At 37.5% G+C, this 22,795-nt stretch overlaps 1 protein-coding gene and 1 long non-coding RNA gene across 2 annotated transcripts in view; both read right to left on the bottom strand.

The window, feature by feature from the left end:
- Positions 1–22,795, bottom strand: part of LOC306869044 (vascular cell adhesion protein 1-like) — a 709,597-nt gene that overhangs the window by 141,909 nt on the left and 544,893 nt on the right. The window lies entirely within an intron of this gene.
- On the bottom strand, positions 12,899–15,802 carry LOC306869073. The gene is made up of 4 exons (XR_013784146.1): positions 15,628–15,802; positions 14,555–14,688; positions 14,096–14,162; positions 12,899–13,503 (listed from the first exon to the last, which is right to left on the bottom strand). It is a non-coding gene; the product is annotated as an uncharacterized lncRNA (long non-coding RNA).

The following is a 22,795-nucleotide window of genomic DNA, read 5'->3' as shown; positions in this document are numbered from 1 at the left end:
GTATCTCTTCATCTGTTTCGTACACTAGCTGCCTCTCACCCACACACGTTTGACCTCACGCTATTTCAGACCCACGCTGCAGTGGAATAATGACGGGAGAGGGTCGCACTCTCCCCACGAGATAGGCCTTCTCTCTCAGCCCTGCATGGGCAATAATAGACTAATGCTTTCCAGATGCACTCTTCAATGGCCGTACCCAGCATTGGAAGTACCCCTCTTGCGGGAGTCCTAACGACGCCCTGGGGGCCCTTGAGAGGGAAAGGTTTGAGTCTGTAGTCTCTTTCCCTTTTTACATACTGGTCTCCCACTGCAATCACAAGCTGCTGATCCCCGAACAGAACGGCTGAAGGTCAAAGGGACAGAGAGGGAAATTCTATTCTCAATCTGGTACAGCTTGTATTCCGACTCCCATGCCATTTACACCACAAAGTGAACCAAAAGAGGTGTAGATGTAGTTTTAAAAGGATGGCCCTCTTTATTAATGGATTGTCAACGGGCCAGATCTCTAATCGTCAGATAAACTCATGGGAATGTGACCTGACCACGTGACCTGTTTGTTTTATTAAGGCTGCAGGGAGGGCGATGTGAGGCTGGGAGACAAGGCTTGGGTATCTGAGCTGTGAAAAGCGTCCACTCAAATTCCTCCAATTCCAAAGTTGATTGCTCTTGTAACAGGCCTCGAGCTGATCTTTAGGTGATGCTGTTCTGGCTTTTCTCCCACACCCATTTCCATGATCCTTCTGAGGGCTGTATCATCAGAGACAGGTGCTGCATCTTCCCCAAGGGAGAATCCACAGCAGCTCTCAAGTGCAGGTCCGCTTGACCTTGCTTTCTCTCTCGGAGAGAGTGCGAGATCTGTCTGAGACAGAGTGTTCTCACAGGAAGAAGAGAGGGTGGGATTTAGTCTGAGTCTGAGAAAAACAGGCCCGTTGGCTTTAATCTCTGCCTCAGCGCAGGGCTGGAAAGGGCCACTGGGGAATGACCAAAGCCACAAACATTTAGCCTGTTGGCATACCATGTTAGTCCTTCTGATAAAAAGCAGCACCTTTCATTCAATCTTTACATACAGTGCCCTCCAAAAGTATTGGAACAGTAAAGACAAAATTGCTCTGTTGGCTGTGGAGTCAAGACATTTACAAATATGATTAAAAGATGAATATGAGACAAAACTACAGAATGTAGTGATTCAACACATAGATGTTTTACCAGCTAAGAAGTTCAGCACTTTTAGAGTTTCATCCCTCTATCTGATGTGAGCAAGTATTGGATCCGTTGCCTCACAGGTCTTTCTAAGTGATCAGCTGTGTCCTGTTGCATTAATTCTTCAGATATTAAAAGCAGGGAATGTGTCGTATCAGTTATATCCATTACTTCTGTATTCTGAATATTGCATTCGATGATGACACACACAAACCAGGATGAAGACGAGGGAGCTGACTTTGAGAGAAAAGCAAGCAATTTGGATGCTAAAAGAAAAGAGTAAGTCAGTTAGAGCTCTAGCAAAAACAAAGAGCATGGAGAAATCAAGAGTTTGGAAACCACCAGCAACCAATAACGACCTGATCGGCTGAGAAAACAACAGTAGTTGATGACAGACAAATCATAAAAGCTGTGAAAATGAATCCTAAAAGACGTGTCTGTAAAATCACCAACAACTTCCAGAAAGCTGGGGTGATGCTCTGACAATCTACTGTTCTCAGGAGACTTGGACACAGAATTACAGATGCTACACAGCAAGATGCAAACCTCTGACCAGCACCAAAAATAGAAAGGCAAGATTAGAGTTTGCAAAAAAGCACAAAGGTGAGCCAGAAGAGTTTTGGAACTGTGTTTATGGACCGATGAGACAAAGATGAACCTTTATCTAAGTGATGGGAAAGCAAAAATTAGGAGAAAAAAAGGGAACTGCAAATGATCCCAAGCATACAGCCTCATCTGTAAAGCATGGTGGAGGTGGTGTCATGGCATGGGCATGTATGGCTGTCTCTGGAACAGGCCCTCTCAACTTTACTGATGACTTAATGTATGATGACAGTAGCAGAATGAATTTGGAAGGGTACAAAACCATCTTGCCTACCAGTATTCAAGAAAATGCCACCAGATTCATTGGGAAGTGCTTCATATTGCATCAGGACAATGACCCAAAACATCCTGCCAGTTCAGTCAAGGAATTTATAAGGAAAGAAATGGAAAGTCTTAGATTGCCCAAGTCAATCTCCAGATTTAAATCTGATTGAACATGAATTTCACCAGCTGAAGAGGAGAGTAAAGGCAGAACCTCCCTAAAACAAGCAACAATTGGAATTGGCTGCATTAAAGGCTGGGAAAAGCAGGATGAGACCAAGAGTCTGGTGATGTCTATGGGTTTGTGTGATTGTGTGCAAGGGATCTGCCACTAAATAATAGCTTTTAATATTTTATATCTGCCTTATGTTCAACTGTCCCAATACTTATGCTCACATCAATGAGTGGGATGAACTCTAAAAGTGCTGTTCTTCTTATTTGGTAAAACATGTACAGGTATGTGTTGAAACGGCTAATAATAAATTATGACATTCTGTAGTTTTGTCTCATATTCATCTTTTAATCATATTTGCAAATGTCTTGACTCCACAGCCAACAGAGCAATTTTGTCTATACTGTTCCAATATTTATGGAGGGCACTGTATATTCATAACTTTGAAATGGTTGTAGGGAGGCGTATCAGTGAGTTTTTCTTAAAATCAAACTGAGTTGGGCCTTTTCTAACAATGACATTAAGATACTTTCAGGAATGTGGAAAAAAAATAAAAATACAAAATAGCAACTCTGTGGCGTGGTGTGAGAGTAAAACTCGCATGAACGGGATGGAGAGACTCCGTGAGAGTATGTCCATCTGCAACACACACTGTAGAGCCTACCCAAAACAAACAAGCAAAAGTTAAAGAGACTCTCTGTGAGTTTAAGAGTCATTCTATATTTAGGGGTACATTTCATGTCAGCCAAAAAGTCAGAAAATCAGTATTCTTTTTTTATAAATAAGCTAGGTGGTTGAATAATATGTCTCCTTAATGTGCTAACTTAATTATTTGGCAAGCTTAAGTTCTAATGACTTTTTAAATATGTTAATGAAAATTTACATTTTTAATATAATTTTTTTTTCAACTGTGCTACAGACAAATACTGTGTCAAATGAAACATGAATGAAGTACCACATGTTTCATAACACATTTGTTTGAAGGTTTTTGAGTCTATTCACCAGGGTTTTTGAGGTTATCTGTCTAACTGATTTGAAAATATGAATTTGGGGCTTCATAATGGGCGTTCTGTGGGATGCTATCATGAAGGATGAAACTTTTCTTCAACATAAATCCACAGTATGCTGAATTTAGTGTTATTGCCAATCCTTACCAAAGATCTCCATCTCCAGAGATATCCCCATCTTTTTTTCTGACGGTTTAGTTCACATTTAAAAGACTTATAAAATAAAAACCACACATAACACAGTTGTCAAAGTAACACAGTTGACAGGTATGAACTTAGTATCCATAAAGCATTTTAAAACACACACACATTATAATAATATATATTATAACGTTAATGAATATATTATATTATTGCAAAGGTAAATGAAGTTTTATAATGCATCATGACGCTTTGTTTGACAAATTGTAAAGACTTACTCAATAACATAACATTTTATCAGTCATAACTAAGAAAAAATATATGATCTGTAATATTAATAGATCTATAATATTCTATAGGTCAATCATGTCAAGTCAATCATGAGGAATTCTGAATGCTTTATAACTCTTGACAAATGTGAATATAATAATATGCATACTGAGTTCATAGAAGGTATGGCTATGATATGATATGATAGGTATGATATTTTTTTATCAACAACATTCAGTGTGAGCATAACTTGACACTGAATTGCCAACATTGTCAACTGTGTTCGGCCATTTTAGGGCCTTGTGTAAACTGCTGACCTTGGATTAGTTAGTACATGACCTTGATTAACTTATGTTTTATATTCTTTCTCTACATATTTATAAATTTGACATGTGATGCAAGTTCACCAGAACATGTTGATAACATAGACAGTCAATTAATCTACTCTATGTGCAGACAATAATATAGACAAAATATTGAAAAGGAGAAGTTATGACTTACCACATTGTCTTCAAATTTCCCTCCAAAAAAGAAAATACATCACTTTGGACATGTGACTTTGGAAAAAAAACATTGTGGATTTATTTATAGGGAGTAACACAGTTGACACCGATTTCTCGGACATACACAAAATGGATGATTTAACGTAGATGCATGAGAAAAATATTTTTTAAAACACCTTTCTCATAATTTAATGATTATTTTGGACAAATATTTATAAGAAATATATACAGAAACTTTAGAGCTAATCTGAATAGCAAAACCTCACATTTACCAAATCGGACAGCACAAAAACAGCAAATTCCAGTATAGAATAATATGCCATTTTTGCAAGATAAAAGATGGATATCTGTTGGATTTTTGTATTAAATTAATCAGAAATGTCCCCTGAAACAAAAGTGATCTTGAAGTGAAAAGTTCATGAAAAATTTGTAAAACTGATAGAGTCCATGGACATGACATGTAGGGTAGACTGAGGACATTTGAGACATGTGTACAGTTGAAACACCTTAAATAACTTGCGTACACAAGAACCCCCGAGCTGTGATTTTTTTTCTCCACACGTGTATTTTAGTGTTCTCTTTGATCGTGGGAAATTTGAAATGTGTGCATCTTTCCACTTCGAAGATATTGGCAAAGGTTTTTTTTTCCAAGGTAAGATTTTCATTTCACCATGTCCCTTCCACAATGAATAGCTTATTATTCTTTTATGATTGTTAAACTTAATCATTGCAAACATTACTCTATGCTCTAAAAATAGACATATTTTATGACATTGTGCCATGCAAGGCCTTTTCATAATCTAGAGATGTGAGCGTGTCAGTGGTGTACGGTTGAGACACAGTGTATCAACTGTACCCGGATTGGTGTCCTATTGCTTCACATGCTGTTTAGTTGTATAGTGTTATGATAATAGGATAAGTTACATTTACACATATGCTACGCAAATTCTGTTAAAAAATTATATTTGTGATATTTCAGCTGTCTATTATTAATGGACATATTTTCTAACATGAATATTAAAAGGATTACATAACATTTTAAGAAATATACAAGGTGGTAAGTAGGTACAATTGAGACACCCTTTATAGGTTGCTATGTACTTTATACAGTAACAGTTCAATCATAGAAAATAAAATGCATACAAAGGCTGTGTGTGTTTGTGTACTGGTATTACCTAAATTATGGGGACCAAATGTCCCCACAAGTATAGTAATACCAGTAAATTCACCTTATGAGAATATTTTTAGGTCCCCATGATGAAACAAGCTTATAAATCATTCAGAATGATTGAAAATGTAAAAAAGCAGAAAGTGCCTCTACTGTACTCAGTCTATCCCACCCCTAATTAGGCTATAGAATGACTCTAAAAGTATTGAGAAGGATAAAAACAGTTCAACATGTTCAGCGTCCTGTGACACAATGTCCTCCTCAATAATAAGGCATTTAATTACTATTTTGGGTAAAACTTGTGAAACGTATCTATATTTCCACTAGTAGATATAATCAGTTTGAACTACTGTGGGGGTTGTAAGTAGTGGAAACTGCTAAAATCCTCTGCACATAATCTCAGTAGGCCTACTGTAAGTCAATCATAAGTCTGTTTTATAGAATGCGCATGAATTAGTCTAAAGAACTTGCCCATAAAACCTGAAAATATTTGTCATGGTTGAATCACGAAAGATGGCAAAAGGGGTTTTGAGTCTCTCGCTCAGATAGCCATCAGCTCTCTGCATCACTGAGGTAGAGCATAACATTAAAGACATGGAAAAGCTCACCGAAAAGACCTGAAGAAGTCTGTTTGACATACTTAATCATGTCCTCATTAGCCTAATCACTCTTTCACAACCAGAATGGTTGTCTGAGGTTCTTGTGGTTGCTATTGCTAATGTTTCCTAAATCCTGGAGAAACATGAAACTGTTGGATGTTTGGATCACCCTATACTATTGGACAAACCCACCGAATGAACCAAATCACAGAAAGTTCATTTTTCTGTGGAAAAAAATGGCACGTAAATCTGTGTTGAGTCTTAGTACTGGCGCCATCTTGTGTCGTGAAAATAATGTATTCTTCTTGTACTTGTAGCTTTCAGTTTTGTCTACGATTTCAGCTAAAGTGCAAACAAAACATTGACGTTTATTGCCATTATTCGAGTTTAAAGCGTGATTCGGCTTCAGCAGTTTTTTTTGTTGTTGTTGTACTGCACAGTATGCACACAATTAAATAATATTTTTTACACCTTTGTTTGGCAAAATTACAGCTTAAGGGGGAAGGTGCCTATATATGCTATAAATTAATTGGTAAAGGGTAAAACAACTAACTGAAGGTATGGCAACAACAAACGGACCCAAGTTAGGATCTATGAAGAGCAATTTTTTGGGTAATTAAAAACATTTAGCATTAGGAATTCCCCATCGGCTTAAAACACAATTTAAAGTATCAGAACAATGTCCACGTAGGTTTAGGATGTAGGCTATAAACAAAGACTATAGAAATACAGCTATGAAGCTTTAAAAATGTACATTTTTAACTGTAACCGCTAGATGGCGCCATTGTTCTGGATATCCTTGCAGAAGGTTATATGAACTGCAGCTGTACATAAGGCTATGAGAGTTCAGGCTGGTTTCATGTTTTGTGAAACTGAAAGATCATATTTTGCTCTAGCTGCTGGGTAGCATCTGACACAAGAAAACCCCTTTCAGAAAACCAACTATTGTAATGAAGGTTATGAACTGTGAACTTCTCAAGACAATGGTATCTTTCATAAATGTGAATTTGGGGAAGATTGTCATTTACGCTTAAAACTTTAGACATTTATACTATTTATTACTTAGAATATTTCTTAGTCTAAGCACTAATTTTGTCTGTTACATTTGATTTTTTTGCTGTTTCATGAATTGTTTATTAAATAATAATCAGTTTTACTTCTTGAAGCTAAAAAAGTGATTTTCAGAAATAAATCTTGCCTGAGAAATTTTCACTTGGAATAACAAGTGTAACAACTTTTGAAAAAGTCCCCAAAGTACCATGATACTGCAACAGGGACTTCTCCTTATTTTTTCATAACAGACTAAAAGCACCAAAATAATGCTTTAGATTTTAATAAGATTTTAATCAAGATATAAAGCAAAAACACTTTAGTTTCAATATGTACTAAAAAAAATCAAATACATTTCTTGAATATATGTAAAAGAGTCTTTAAACTGAAACATATGAAAACGAAACTGAAAAGATGTTAAGGCACTATTCTCATAATTGCATCGTAAAAAAAAAATGTAATTGTATGAAATATTTTGACCAAATTTTCACTTGATAAAATGACAAAAAATAAGTTGATGATAAGTGATAAGTTGACTTAACTTAAAAAAATTGAGGAAACCCCTTGCCTTAAAATTATTAAGTAAATGATCATTTAAAAAAATAAGTTAAGTGAATTGTCAAGTACGTGGGCCTTAAAATTATTAAGTAAATAATAATTAAACTTTTTGAACTTGACAAAAACGTATTTTTTTAAATGATCATTTACTTAATAATTTTAAGGCCCACGTACTTGACAATTCACTTAACTTATTTTTTTAAATGATCATTTACTTAATAATTTTAAGGCAAGGGGTTTCCTCAATTTTGTTAAGTTAAGTCAACTTATCACTTTTTACAGTGTACTGTAAAACTGTGATAAATTAACATAATCTCCCCAACCAGCAGAATCTCATTTCTGTCGTCACCACTGTCCATTGCCTATGCTGACATCTTTGTTCTTTGTTTGATGGCAAAAAATAATTCCCTTCATTTGTGGAAATCAAACAGGATTGTGCTTGCAGTGTAAAATGTAAAATAAAATATCATGACAATCACGTTTTCAATTTGAGTCATCAAATTAAGAGTGAAAGGGGATTTTGGCAGGATGGCCTTTATTAAGTGAGATGAGTTCATACCAGAAATTACGTGACCTCTCAGCAAGCCCCCTTTCTTGGCTCAGCCAAGCTTGTTTGATGCTTTTTTATAAGAAAGAAGAAGATGATAAAGGGAAAGGTTGTATAGAACAATAAACCTGTAAATCAAATGTATGTCCTGAAAAGTCGAGGGAAATGAAATCACAGCATGGGCTTAAAAACAGTTTCCTATATATTTTATTACTTCAAGGATCTTTGAGGGCCTAATGGATAGAGTCGTGGCCTAATGGATAGAGAGTTGGACTTGTAACCTGAAGGTTGTGGGTTTGAGTCTGGCAGGGATTGTAGGTGGGGGGAGTGAATAACCAACACTCTCTCCACCCTCAATACCACGACTGAGGTGAGACCCTTGAGCAAGGCACCGAGCCCCCAACTGCTCCTGGTGTATGTTTACTACTGTGTGAGCACAAATTCCTAGTTGAGCGAAATTAAATCACAGCATGGACTTAAATGAAACAGGGAATGAAACTTCCCTTTGACATTCACCAAGGGGAGCAACTGAAACTCATCTCATCTTAGACCTATTGCAAAATCTCTGTATGCAGTCCAACTTTTCCAGCAAGTCTGACTATATCCTTCTTTCCTCAGTTAATTCCATGAATGCAGTATGGAAAAAGTTTACAAGAACAATGTAAGTATATAAATCAGAGGTGGAGAGTAACGAATTACATTTACTCGCGTTTGAGTAGCTTTTTGTGTAGGCTACTTCTTATTAAAGTAATTTTTTTAATCTGTAATTTTACTTTTACTTAAGTATATTTTGTTTGAAGTATTGTACTTCGCTACATTTTAACACACATTAATTACTGAGTAAAAAACAAATCGCTCCCTGGAAACTACTACAGTAAATAATGGGCAGGAGACAAACTGGCGCTAAAATCACAAGAAAGATGCAGGCGTTAATGGTGCAGACCCAGCTGAAACCTAAACCCTGTCGTTTTCTGCTGAAGTTGAACTCGAAGGAAATGAAGTGAACCCCTGGCCATGTTTATGCTCTATTATGCAGTGTAAGCTGTGTTTGCCTTGGGAGACCAAACTAGCATCTTATAAGATCTCGACATCACCCCTTCTCAAGCATGTAGAGGTAAGGTAAATATTTGCATCACTGCATTGGTGGTTAAAATTTAGATTTGACAGTTTAACAAAAGGTTTTGCACAAATGAGCCAAAAAGACAGTGGTGCAGGGTGTGCGATATATATAGTCTGCCATAATGTGCGATATATATAGTCTGCGATAATATCATAATTGTTGTTCTAATTATGTGCGATTTGACATTATCAGCATTTAGCCAAAAGCCAAACAAAACACTCCTACAGTGCCGTGAAGTCTAGTAGATTAGACTAGTGCGCGCGCATTCAGAGTGCGTTCTTTCACTGCGGGATTCAGTTTGTTAAAATGCATTTAAAATGATCACAAAATTGAAGATATAGGGGCAGAAAATGTATATATTTATATCATATAGTAACTCAATATCACACGAAGAGTGACGTTTGTTTCTCCAAAAATCAGCAGATCAATATAGATTTTTAACAACAGTTCAAAAAACAAGAAGTTAAGATACTTGCGTTTTAGTCACAATATTGCCAGTTTTTGCTCTATTTCGACAACAAAAATAATTCCAAACACAGCCACCATAGCACAGTTTTGCGTCTCTGAGCAACAGTGTCATTCCTGAACTCAATTGCAATGACTCACTTATTAACAGTGACTTGGTGACACCTACTGGCGGTTTTAATTTAACATTTAAAGTATCTTTTGATTTATATATTATATATCTTTATTTATATATCAAAACATTATTTCTGCATTTGTAACTGCAGACTAAATGCATTCATGTCCTGCATTAAACAGTGTGTAAATACATCTAAATGCCACTTCAGATGAAGTTTCTGTGTTTCCTCTGCATTGCAAACATTAATTTTGTTGATACTGGTTTAATTTGCCTGGTAACTGGTTTAATTTGCCTGCTCCAACACACATACCATGTAGTTTTCAAATAAGCCTAGACAGTGCTTGAAGTGTAAAAAAAGAAGTTCCCGGTGTCCTGACATTTTATCCTACCCGTCAGATTTTCCTACCGGGCTTACTGCGCATGTGCACATCAATATTTCGTCCTTTTTCTCATACTGAAAAACAATATTTAATGCATCTGCATTACTGTAAGTGGTAGGTTTAGGGTTGGGGTAGATGTAGACGTTAATAAAACACAATCTAATAGGTAGAAAAAAATGTATTGTTGGTTTCCGGTAGCTGTATCCCACCGTGAATATAACATATAATTACTGTATTTTCATTACTGTAAGGGTAGGTTTAGGGTTGTGGTAGGTGCAGACATTAATAAATCGTAATTTAACAGGTAGAATTTTTCGTTGTCAAATTGTACTACCTACCATTTTAATGGGAGGTAGGAAAATCTGACTGTAACGGGTGAACGAGACGTGAGACGTGCGGATCCATTTGCAAGCTTTTATTATACAAAGACGTGGTCAAAACACAGGCAGGGTCAAAACACCAGCAAACGGGTATGGCACGGGCAAGACACAAGACTAATCCTAGGGCATGCGTGGGTCCTCGATCGGTGAACAATATCCAGAGGGCTTGAGAAGAGGGGTAGTCCGATAACCTGAGCAATAATCTAAACGAGGTAAACACAGAGTCTGAAACGGTGAGACAAGGGTAAATCCACAATACAAGGGCTGGAACAGGAAACGAGACTATAAACAAAATAAACTTAGACTAGACAGAATGGCTCGGTAAGGCAGCTAACACTTGGGGAGTGCTATACGCAGAATAATACACGGCGAGCTGTGAAAAGAAGTCCATGGTTTATAAAGGGTGTGTGATTGTGAGATGGTTCTCAGATGTGAGCGTGTGATTGAGACAGCTGTGTGTACTTGTGTGCAATGAATGCTGGGAAATGCAGTTCAGGGAAATATATGACAATCTGTGTGGTGTGAGAGCCAATATGATGGAGAGGCGACCTCTTGTGGGATTCGTGACACTGACAGGGTAGCAGAAATCGACAGAACACCGGTACTCACCCGAAACCCCCCCCCCCCCCCCATTTATTTATTTATTTATATTAAATACATAAGTACTTTTTTAATAATTCACAATGTATGTATAGTGCCACAATCGATCAAAATTAGCACAAGTCAAGCTGCAATACCAAACAGGACCACAGGGAGACGCCAAAGACCATTAAATCGCCTGCCTTTAATATACGGATCCATTCAGAATCGCTACATCTCTGACCATAGATATATATATAATGACATTCTATATATCTATGTCTCTGACCACCGTTCATTTAACACTCTTGCTTTTAAGCCAAATACACGTTGAAAACAATAATTTTACTGACATCTGGACATAAGTTACTATTCTCTCCGTAATCGCTAATAAAATCGCCATTAGCCTGTTTTGATCTTACTGTTTGAATTCGTTCACTGGATCCTTGGACTTTCCAGGAGTTTACGGTTTAAAATGATGTAACTGCAAAAGCCTGTTTCGTTTCATTTTCAGATATGATTTTCGTTATAAATTACAGATTCAAATTAGTAATCAATAATTAATTATTATTCTACTACTCCGCGCAGCACACAAGACCGACTCTGCTTGCGTTCATTCACGTGATTGGTCGAGATGAGAGGTGATCCCGCCTGGGTAGTGTGATTTACATAGTTTCTATATCATTTCTAATCATATATGGGATCATATGTTCCTACAATGTCCTCATTTGTATATCTGTATAGTTGTATGTACATATGTTTAAACTGTATGTATCTGTATCTGAACGTGTTTAATGTTAACTGTATGCACCAAGGGTCTGAGAGTAACGCAATTTCAATTCTCTGTATGTATGTGCTGTACATGTGGAAGAATTGACAATAAAGCAGTCTTGACTTGGCTTGATATAGCCTAATCACCCAGACCCTGACGATTTTACTCTGAGTACCGGCAACATGTCAGAAGTGCCAGTACTCACAAATAAGTGATTAGCTAGATCAGCTGTGTTGAATTAGGGTTATATCTAAACTGTTTTTACAGTTGTACGTAAATCAAATTTAATTAATGTAATGGTACTTTTACTTGTACTTGTACTCTTTCCACCTCTGATATAAATACAGCAGAGCATTAGGCCTATCTGTAAGTGCCAACATGACATTCCTGTTTGAGTCCATTTAACAGGAACTATGTGTGGGGGCAGTGGGACATTCCCAAGGACATGCTGGAGTGTGGAAATAGGGCTTTTCCTGGAAAAGATAAATTATGCTCTGGATGAATGAAAACAACTCATAGTGTAAGACCTAGGATAATGCATTTTTATTCCATGCATGGTCTGTCTGAATACTCGATTCTGATTGGCTGGCAGGTGTTGATTAAATTCGTTTAACCGCACCCCTTACAAAAATTGGTAAACATATTACATAAAAGTACTACACAAAAATTGTGTGGTAATTATGTGGTATTGTGTTGTTTTATGGACGCTTTACCACAGCAATTTTGTTGTACTGTATGTAATATATCTATGATATTCCTGTGGTACTACTGTCATATTTCTGCAGTAATACCTGGCTTTCCTGTAATAGTCCTGTGGTCCTTTTGTTATATTTTTGTGGTATTCCTGTAATAATTTTGCAGGGTTTTTTATGGTAACACTTAATTTGCTACGATATTCCTGCAAGAAAACCATAGTTGTTCTGTCATAGACCTGTGGTATTACTAGCATACTTAAAGTAGTCATAATCTTAAAAATACAAAAATGGGACACACCATACTACATCTGCCATATTAAATTTCAACATTTATTCAGCATGTGTAACAACATCATCTGTGTACACTACAAACTAGGGTATATGACACAATAAAACAATATAAGGCACAATTAAACAGCATGAAAATGCAAATTCACAGTATTCAAACATTAACATCTCACAATTAAGCTTTCGCTCATTTGATAATTTGTTGTGAGCAGCCTCTCTCAGGGATCTTGTGTCCCATGAGGCCTCTTGACCGACATCTCAAACAACCACAGTTCATTTTGTTCAACGTCAAGTTTCGGGGCGTGGAAATGTGTAAAACTCTTGGGATGTATTTTAAAGATTCTATGCCAGGAACTTTAAATATTTCACATACTTTTAAAAATCCAGCGGTTAGTTGATCCTTTCGTGAGGAGTTCGGCGTCACGGCATCTTTGTTTCCAGGTGGAATGTTACAGAATGCGACACACACGTCTCCCAGAAATCCTGTATAATTCAACCAATCCGATGACGACTTCGAAACTCCTGAAGTGTTTCCACTTTTGTGTGCCATATGTATCAGACGTTTAGCCAACAGTCCTTGGGCGTGATGTCTGAGGCTGAGAATAGGGAAAGCACATCTCTTTTTTTCTGCAAAATAAAAAAAAATGGACATGAATAATATACATTAATAAATAAATGACAAGCGGTCCTTTCGGTTGGTTTGAAAACTACCAATGTGTGTGTTAGAGCGATATTTCTCTTTTACAACAGTACATTAAAAATGTAATTAATAGTGAGTAGAGATGCATGACATATCAGCCGATGATATATTATTGGCCATAAGAAGGAAAACTCAAACATTGTTATTGCACCAATAATTTAATTTCCACCAATAGTTCCAAAGATAATTACTGTAAATCTGGTATATTTGCATGCATCAAAGAAATCCCTGATGTGGATGAGTGTGTTTAGAATGTGAGAAACACATATACTCCACTCTAGGTTTTCTTTTTCTGCTCCCTACTCACTAAATAGGAGCATTGAGGGCTTTCAAAAAATATGCTTCTCAATTCAGATCAATCCATTCACCAACCTGCTTCTACTGTGCACCACATACATAATCTGGACTATTGTGAACACAGAGTAATACAAACAGTGAAATGTCTTGGACCACCAACAGGTCAATCAAATTTGAAGATTGATACTTAAGATTTTTTTCTAAATACAATTTTCTATTTACCTCACTTTCAGTTTGAGGTCGTACCTCTGTCCTTAGCCTTCTCAGCTCATTGAGAATCCAGGAATCTCTGAAACAACATTTGAACTAATTATTTTTTATCTCAATTTAGAGAAATAAAGTGCTTTGAAATTTTCTATAAAAACATATATTATACTAGAGACTTTAGACTATGTTTAAAATGATACAGAGTGCAATCAATAAAGCTGCCATTTACAACACATGCATCATGTCTGCACTTCACTGGAGAACTTTATGTGGTAACATCTAAATGAACTGGTTATTTAACATGATCAATCTGGCTGTACTGACAGATCAAAGTCATTTTTAAGATCAGGTAAATATTGGCTCTATAACAACTGCATAAACTTCTTAGAGAGCATATTGTTTACCATTTACTGTAACTGCTTTATAATATTCCTAATTTTGTGAGAAGTTTTTGTTTAGATAAAATATAAATACCTGAAAGATGTGACTCCAGATATCAGTCCACTAATTGTCCCTTACAGTTTTCAAGTTCCTCTCTGAGCCGCTGTTTTCTTCCGGTAGTCCTTCTGTTCTGCTTTGCATCTCTTGAACTGATTCATTTACAGGGCCTTGAAAAGATACATAAGCAGCATAAACATTCATTGTCTTTTGTGGTATTGTGTTTTGAAAAACTGGAATTGATGGTTTTATAGTATTTAGCCTACTATTTTTCACCTGTTTTCTTGTGGACTTGTGTTTAATTAGTTGCTGCATTAAATGCTGTCCAGTCTTTGTTTCTGTTTTTTATATATATATATATATATAAAAGACTGGCAAAAAGAGCATATTTACTGAGGCTGAGCTGACACTCGTTTCAGCTTCATCTGAGCTTTTTCGGTTTACAATTCTTCATTTAGTCTACCGTGTACATCAGCACCAGGCTTTATCTTCCCAGTTAATCTATCTCTCTCTTTAAGCAGGTTTTTATCCAGGCCTGACTCTGTAATATAAAAACACGGCAACAATAGGGCTGTCAGCTGATTGAACTTAGTAGCTGAGATTTTAGTTTTACTCATTAATATCCTTTTAAATGTAAAACCAATATAACAATTAAAAGCTAGGATAGACAATCTGAATGACAATTCTTTCCTAAATACATGTAACGTACAGTACAATACAGAACAAAAGCAGATTTCTGCAGCAGCACTCTTTACTTGTTTAACTCAGACAGAAAACACATGGTAGTGTATTACACCGATTAGTTTTATTAATCTATTAAATCATGAAAACTGCTATATGTACTGATGTAGTTCAGTTTACGAACATGACACTATTGAGCTGGGCCTTTTGGGGCAATTTCAGTGTCCAATTTATGAACAAATAACTCTTATGAAGAGCTGTATGTTATTTCCAGTCGGTCTAAATCAAGTTTCGTTATATTGATACTTGTTACTCTCTCATCTTAATAGAGTGATATGTGCTCGCGTGGTAAATTAAACTGACAAATAGAACACGGTTAGCATAACATATGCACCTAAAAGTACAGCAGAAGCACTTAATCTGCTCACCAGAAAAACAACTGAGAGTCTGGTTTCTCACAGCGGGTCACCTGACGATCACTTCCTCGGAGAAATACCATTCTTCCTGAATGTTTCGTCGTGAGTGAACTCTGCAGTGAACTCGATAGACCCGTTTCGACTGTGTTTTCTTCGCGACATTTTGTCTGGTTAGCGGTTGAGAAAGGCTTGACGTCACGGTTCAAAATCCAAAAGTGCGCCAAAGTCTGAGAGTCGCCATTGCCATGGAAACGGGCAGCAAGCAACACAAGGGTAAATGGCAGTGTGCATAATATAATTATTAATGTTATTATGTCCATGTGTATAATTATAATAATTGATTATTTTGTGTACTATATATATATACAATACATACTGGACTATATTTCATATCTTAGAAATATTGATGTTGTCATTACATGATAGCTGGTATAGTTGCAATATAACATAAATCTGTCATAAATTAAATTTAAATCATAAAACGAACATTTTTGTGAGAATGTACTGAATCTGTGCTAGGGAATTAATTTGCTGTTTAATCAAATTTTCAAGTTTGATAAAGTGAGATCAGACAATTGTTTATATTGTAAAATACTTTAGCAGTTGATTACAGCTTGGCATTTTTATCATATATTAATTCAGATCTTATAGTAACCTTAAAAATATCACATTACTTTTTCACATACTGCACTCACCTGCATTATATTTCTGCCAGCTAGATGTCATTGTTTTGGAAATTTCACACAAAAACAATGCAAAAACCATACAAATACAACACATTGTATTTTCTGTAGTAAGTTCATGCTATATAGAAAGTGCCTATAGTGGTAATCCTGTCATATTTAGCTTGTGTTGGAATTACAATACAAAAACCACATACACCATCCAATGGTAAATTCTTGTGATACTGTACAACAGAAAGTGCTGTGGTAATCCTGTCATATTTAGCTCTGCTCATTTGTTGTGTGGTAAATGTATGTAGTACCACAGGACAGTTTTGTAAGAGACAGGTAGTTCCAGGTCAGTTTACTCACCGGTCCATATTAATGCGCTGCTTTAATTGATGCACCACACATCACTCGCTCACACACACAAACTTGTTGTCAGTGCTTCCCAGCTATTTTTATTACTAAAATAAAAGATAGATACTAGATCGCTACATTATATTCCCCAGCAACGAGGTGATAAAATCGCTGTTTTTGAAATAATTGTTTCCCAGCTAGCACACGTACGTCTGCAAGATGTCTGTTAAAGATCTCTTGATCGGGCCGAAGCCGTTTCTGGTCTGTTTTTAGGGGTTGTTGCGGATATGTGCCAGCGCCGATCCAGCACCGCCTGATCATCCCGTTACAGATGCGTAACGGGTGCGTGAAACGATTCCGCCTACCGGAGCTGTGCCGGATGTGTTACGATTCCGCTTAAATCACCACTGGATCGTCCTTTTGCCTTATTTTCGGCATTTTTGTCAGTTAGGGTATCATAGTAACCTATGCTACCTAGGCATAGGCCTACATTTTTCAGTCTGTGGAATGTCCACACTTCAAAAAATGCTTTTCTTACTTAGTATTTTTGTTTCCAGTCCAAATATCTAAAAATTCTTAAACCAAGAAGCATTTACTAGAGAAGTAAAATGACATAAGAAATTATTTTTTTTTAAAGATAAAGAGAAAGTAATTTAAGTAATTTTTGCTTAAAACAAGCACAATTATCTGCCAGTGGGCCAAGCAAAAAAATTGAATAAGAATGGAAAACAAAAAAAAATCTTATTTCAAATGGAAAATGAGATTATTTTGCTTACCCCACTCGCAGATAATTTTGCTTGTTTTAAGCAAAAGTTACTTTCTTTTTATCTTAAAACAAAACAGAATTTCTTATGTCATTTTACTTCTCTAGTAAATGCTTCTTGATTTAAGAATTTTTAGATATTTGGACTGGAAACAAGACAAAAATACTAAGTAAGAAAAGCATTTTCACTATAAGGCCTTGGCTATAATAAAAAGCTTGACTTGACTTGATGAAGGCTAGTTTCAGTTGGAGCAATGCGTAGGCCTATAGGCTATAGCTGAAATAAATAGTTTTAATGATTAAAACGCATACTAAAACAACGTGAACAAAGTTAACAAACACAGAATTAATGACCACAAATTCATAGATTTAATTATAAAAAACAAACAAAAAAGTCATGAACAAAGTCAACAATTAACACAGAACACAGTCAACAACAAACAAAGAATTAATGGATAAAAAAAAAAACACAGGCTATTAACACAACATCAAAAAAACTAAAAAAACATGCACTTAAACAAAATCACTAGGTGGGTGCTGTGGCAGCTGTTGCTGTTGCTGCTCCTGCTGCTGACGTGCCAGTCTCTCCTGGCGCCCTCCTCTCCTGTCCGCCGAAAGGGCAAACCACCTTAGCATGCCTCCATATTTCAGCTTCTGTTGCAGTTGCTGTCAGTGCACATTTGCGCACTGCACCTGGAAAACAGCATTACTGATTAGGTTGAATGAGAAATTTGGATCAGTGCTAGGCCTACATGATGACAAAACAGGCAGACGTATATTGCATTTGCTCAAAATGAAGATAGGCCCATCCTTCTATAACCAGGGTATCTGCAGATATGAACAAGTGAAACTTTTTAAGACCTTTTTAATACCACCTTTTCTGACATTTAAGACCTAAACCTGTAATGGAAATATACGTTATATAACATGCATATCTGTAATATTTAATTTGTTTAATGTAAAAAGTGTAAGGTTATTACATATAATATTAACCTCCACCAATAAAAAATGTAGGGTTAATTACATTATAATATTAATATTAATACGTAATTTAAACAAATAGTTTAATTTAGCTCAAAGGGAATCATTTATGATTTTATAGGGATTCGAACAGAATCAGTGTTACGGCGATTCACTGAACGAGCCGTATAACAAACTCTGCACTGGATATTAAAATCCCAAATATAGTGAAAACACTATTAACTAGCACAGTAACGAAATCGACAGATTAAGGCATTAACTTGTGAGCAGAAAACACAAGATACTTCTCTTTTAAAATATAAATCAGATTTTATTTATATAAACCTAAGACATAAACTAATCTAACACATGAACACAAGCATTCACACATTCACACGTTGCAGAAAGAGAGAGAGTGAGGAAAGGATGAGTTTAAGAGAATGAAACGTGAAATCCCAAGTTTACAGCAATAGACCTGAACAACCATCAATCACTTATTTAACCCTCGTTTTGAGTTTCTCAATGAGGCTAAAATTTATATTAAATACACCAATTAGAACCTGTTAGAATCTGGAGGTGTGTTTGCTGGTTTTGCCTGTGTAACGGGTTGTGTCCTCGTTGCAGACAGGGGGGGTTTCCCGAAGTGTCTGATTCGCTGGAAGTTCAGTAGTCTTTGAAGTGATGTCTCTTGGGCGTTGGCTTGCTGGACGTTTGAAGAAGTGCAGTCGAAGCTTTAACATTAACACACGAAACTCCACGGAAAGAAAAGAAAACCAACGTAAAATAGTAAAATAAAATGATGTAATGAGACTAAGTTGTTTTCCTTCTCATTATGGCACATGAGGCCTGAGCATGCTCAAAGAGCGGCACGCACGCGGTGAGAGGGACAAGGGTCCGAGAGTCAGAGAGATAGAGAGTGATGTAACAGAGAGCTAGAATGGAGGATGTCCTGAGGTTTTAAACTCAGCTTCTGGACCGTCCCATCTGCACGTATTGACCAATTAGGTATTGTCCTTGCTTAGCTAGGGTGTGTTCTTCACCTCATAAATCAGCCTGTTATCAGTCACATGGTCCGAATTTTACAAGCTTTGGCCAAGTATACCCTTTTGAACATGATTTCATAATAAGACTATGATGCCTTTGACAAAGAATTGATTGGAAGAAACATTCACATCATGGATTTTCGAGCTCATACATACTAAATATGCAATATTTATCTTTAAGGCTCGAGCTATTCAATAATGATTAAAAAGACATACATATTATTTGATTAAAACATGATATGTGGGTACAACATAAAAATGTCCTTTTAGGATGATTTTATGTGCATATGGAAAATAAAGTCTTTGTATAGTTCTAAGGAGAACGAAGGAATGTTCTTTAGACAGGAATGTTGGTTTGTCTTCTATGTGGGGGAGACACGCCCGAAAGAGTCTGTAGCTAATGAATTTCTATCACAGGTTTACATGTGAACATCAGTCTTGATTACTTGCAACAAATTTGACAGTCTCCTTCTTGAATTGGAATTATCAATAAGTGTTTCTTTGTCCTCAGTGTTGTAAGTTGTTTGGTGAAAAAGGCTTGCTAGTTGGGAGTTGCTTGCCCCAAACTAGATTTATGACGTCCTGTTTCTTGGAGCCTCTCTTTCTGGAATCTCAGCTTCTCATGTTTCAGTGTCCTGACGCATCTTAAAATTGTCTGATTCAGTCTCTGATATCCTACATCTCCCCCTTTCGATCGGCGAGGTGTTTAGTTGAAGACGTCGTCGAGCGCTGGAAACACAAAGGCAGAAGAAGCAGACAAGAACACAGCAAACAACAAGACAACACCTCCATGACAGTTACTGTATTGGTGCAGGTCCTCAGGTTATTTGAGGTACAGACGGTTATATTCAATTAGTCAATGTAGTTTAGTAATTTGAACAGTTCAATTTGGAAATTGTTGTTCTAATTCGGTTCAATACTTTGATTCTTCGATCAAGTTTTGTGATTAAATTTGTTTGTTCCTTCTAAGTTGTCTTAACTTAAGAATGTTCACCTTTAGTTTCTGGTGGCATCATTTGTGGTAAAATGAATTGACCTATCGTGCATGGAGCTCTCTGGCTTCCATTCAGTTTAGAGTGGCTTGCGGATATTAGGTGTGACGAGTCAATCCTAATATCAGACCTTTGACCCTTGCAGGGTGTCTAGGTGTTTCACCTACTAAAGAAAGAGGGGAAGGAAAAGTATAGGTGAAAGAAGAACAAAACAAACAAAGCTGCTGTGGGTTTTCCTAGAGTGGTTTGCAACTTATGTTGAGCTAGGATGTCCTGTGCAGCTAGGGAGTCATGTACCCTAACTTAGTGTCAGGTGCTCTACCTATGGTGAGGATAGCTGCATGTTTCTTCATGGTGTTGTATGTAACTTCATGTTATGCTCTAATGTGTATATTCTACTTGTGAGAAGAATATGTTTGTGGAATGTGTTATCAGTAGATGTGGTTACCTCTGGGTATAGGTAATGTTATGTGTGTTAGTGGTGTAGTGTAGGTGTGGTCAGATCTGTTTCAGTCTGTGTTGTCTTCCCCCTTTTCTGGTATGTCAGTGAAGACTGGCTCTCTACATCCTTGGCGTGGATGAGGGCGTGTCCATGATCTAATGGGGGTCAGTCCAGCAAGGCAGGAAGTTCTTAAGCAGACAGTCAGAGGTAGTTTGGCATGGCTGTGTGAAGCTGGGATGCAAACTTCGTCTCCTATGTTGCATTCCTCTTGTGCTGCCTTCTGGATGTGGCAGACTTTCTGACCTTCTGTGCTTTGGTGGTTGCTGTTGCACAGACGTGAATGTGGTTCTTGAAGTTTTAGTTCATTTAGCAGTTTACTAGTGAGTGATGGGTGACTGAGGTGATGTTCTCTGGTACCTCAGTTTTCATCATTGGTTGGCCGTGAGAGACTTGTTCATTCTGGGTGGTTGTTGAACAGGTGCTTGTCATCTCTGATATGGTGTTGTACCATGTGATCACCGGCCTTCCGTTCTGTCGCTGGTCACAGCGAGCATGACTCAATTTTGTAGTCATCCATGTTCAGCTTATCTTGAAGGAACTCTTTCAGTTGTTTCATGACTTGTTCCATGTCTTCTGATGGTAAGCTGTCTTGTTCTTGTGCATACTCAGCACTGTGCATGTCTGAGTGGTGCTGAGGTGGGTTTCGTTGTCGCTTACCCACACGAGTCGCCCTTGGATGAGTCAGGCGATTACCTTTGGGTGTCTGGTTAGGTTTCCAGTTGTTGTGGTTTCTTGAGAAGCGTGGCTGGTCCCATGGATTTTTCCAGCGGTTAGGCTGATAGCTGTCGTGGACATGGGGGTCACGTTCTCTGTGCTCTTGATGGAGGACTCTGGTGTCGTGATGCAACTGGGTGTCGTCCAGTGCAAAGCTTGAGTCTTTGTTGACAGAGTTCAAGAGTGTGGAGGTTGTGTTACCTTTCTTTGAGGCCATCTTCTGCTTGTTGTAGGCCTTCTGTGTTAGGTCACGCAACTGTTGGATGGTCATGGAGCCTGGACAGGCCATGACGCCTAGATGGTGGCTGACTCCAGGGTGCAGATTTCTTAGGAAGAGGCTTTTGAAGTTCACATCCTCTTCAAGGTCAGGTTCGTTGTGTGCACCGAAGTAAGCTTGTCGGAGTCGGTTGTAGTAAGCTTGTGGAGCCTCTTGTCGACCTTGTTTGGTTTCTAAGGCAGTCAAAAGTCCATGTTCAGATTCATAGTCTGTAAACTCTTTAATCAGGACTTCACGAAGTAGCTGGTAGTCTGACTTCGTTCGACTGGGCTGTCGATCTAGAAAGTTTCGTACCTCAGAACTGGATGTGGCTCTAAGGAGGTATAACCTGTCTCTGTCAGTCACATGAGGTCTCATTTCCAGATAGAAGTCGATATCTTGAAGATGGGCCTGGATGGTGTGGCCCTCTGTGGAGTTCGGGTCGAACTTGCTGATGTTTTTAGACAGCTTGTCGAGGTCTTTGATGGTCATCCCATGTGCAGCTCCGAGGTCTGCTTGGATGGGAGGTTTACTTTCGTTGACAGGAAAGAGTTCTGTGGCGAAGGCAGGTGAGGTTTTGGGTTGTGGCTCTTCGCTTCTTTCGCTGTATACCAGTTCTTGGATGTGGGACTCTGCTCTGCTCAGCAGAGGTGAGGCTGAGAGCTGTTTCTCTCGCCTTGGCTCTTGTTTCTGCTCATCAGCATGTTTAAGTTCTTTTCTGACCATGTAGAGCTGATCGTTGGTATCGTCTATTTGTTGGGTCAGATTGTCTATTTTAGAAATGTACCTTTCAAGGTGGTCTTTCAAGGCACTGATTTCAGCATTCTTGTCGCTGATGTCATGCTTGGCTTTCTCTAGGAGCTGTTCAGCATACTGGAGTCTGTTTACCAGGTCTTTCTGGGCAGCCTTTGCATGTTGTTGGTCGAGC

The sequence above is a fragment of the Barbus barbus genome (assembly GCF_936440315.1).
Source record: "Barbus barbus genome assembly, chromosome: 4".
Taxonomy (NCBI): domain Eukaryota; kingdom Metazoa; phylum Chordata; class Actinopteri; order Cypriniformes; family Cyprinidae; genus Barbus; species Barbus barbus.
The sequence above is the reverse complement of the archived record's forward strand: the minus strand, read 5'-3'. Positions and strand labels throughout refer to the sequence as shown.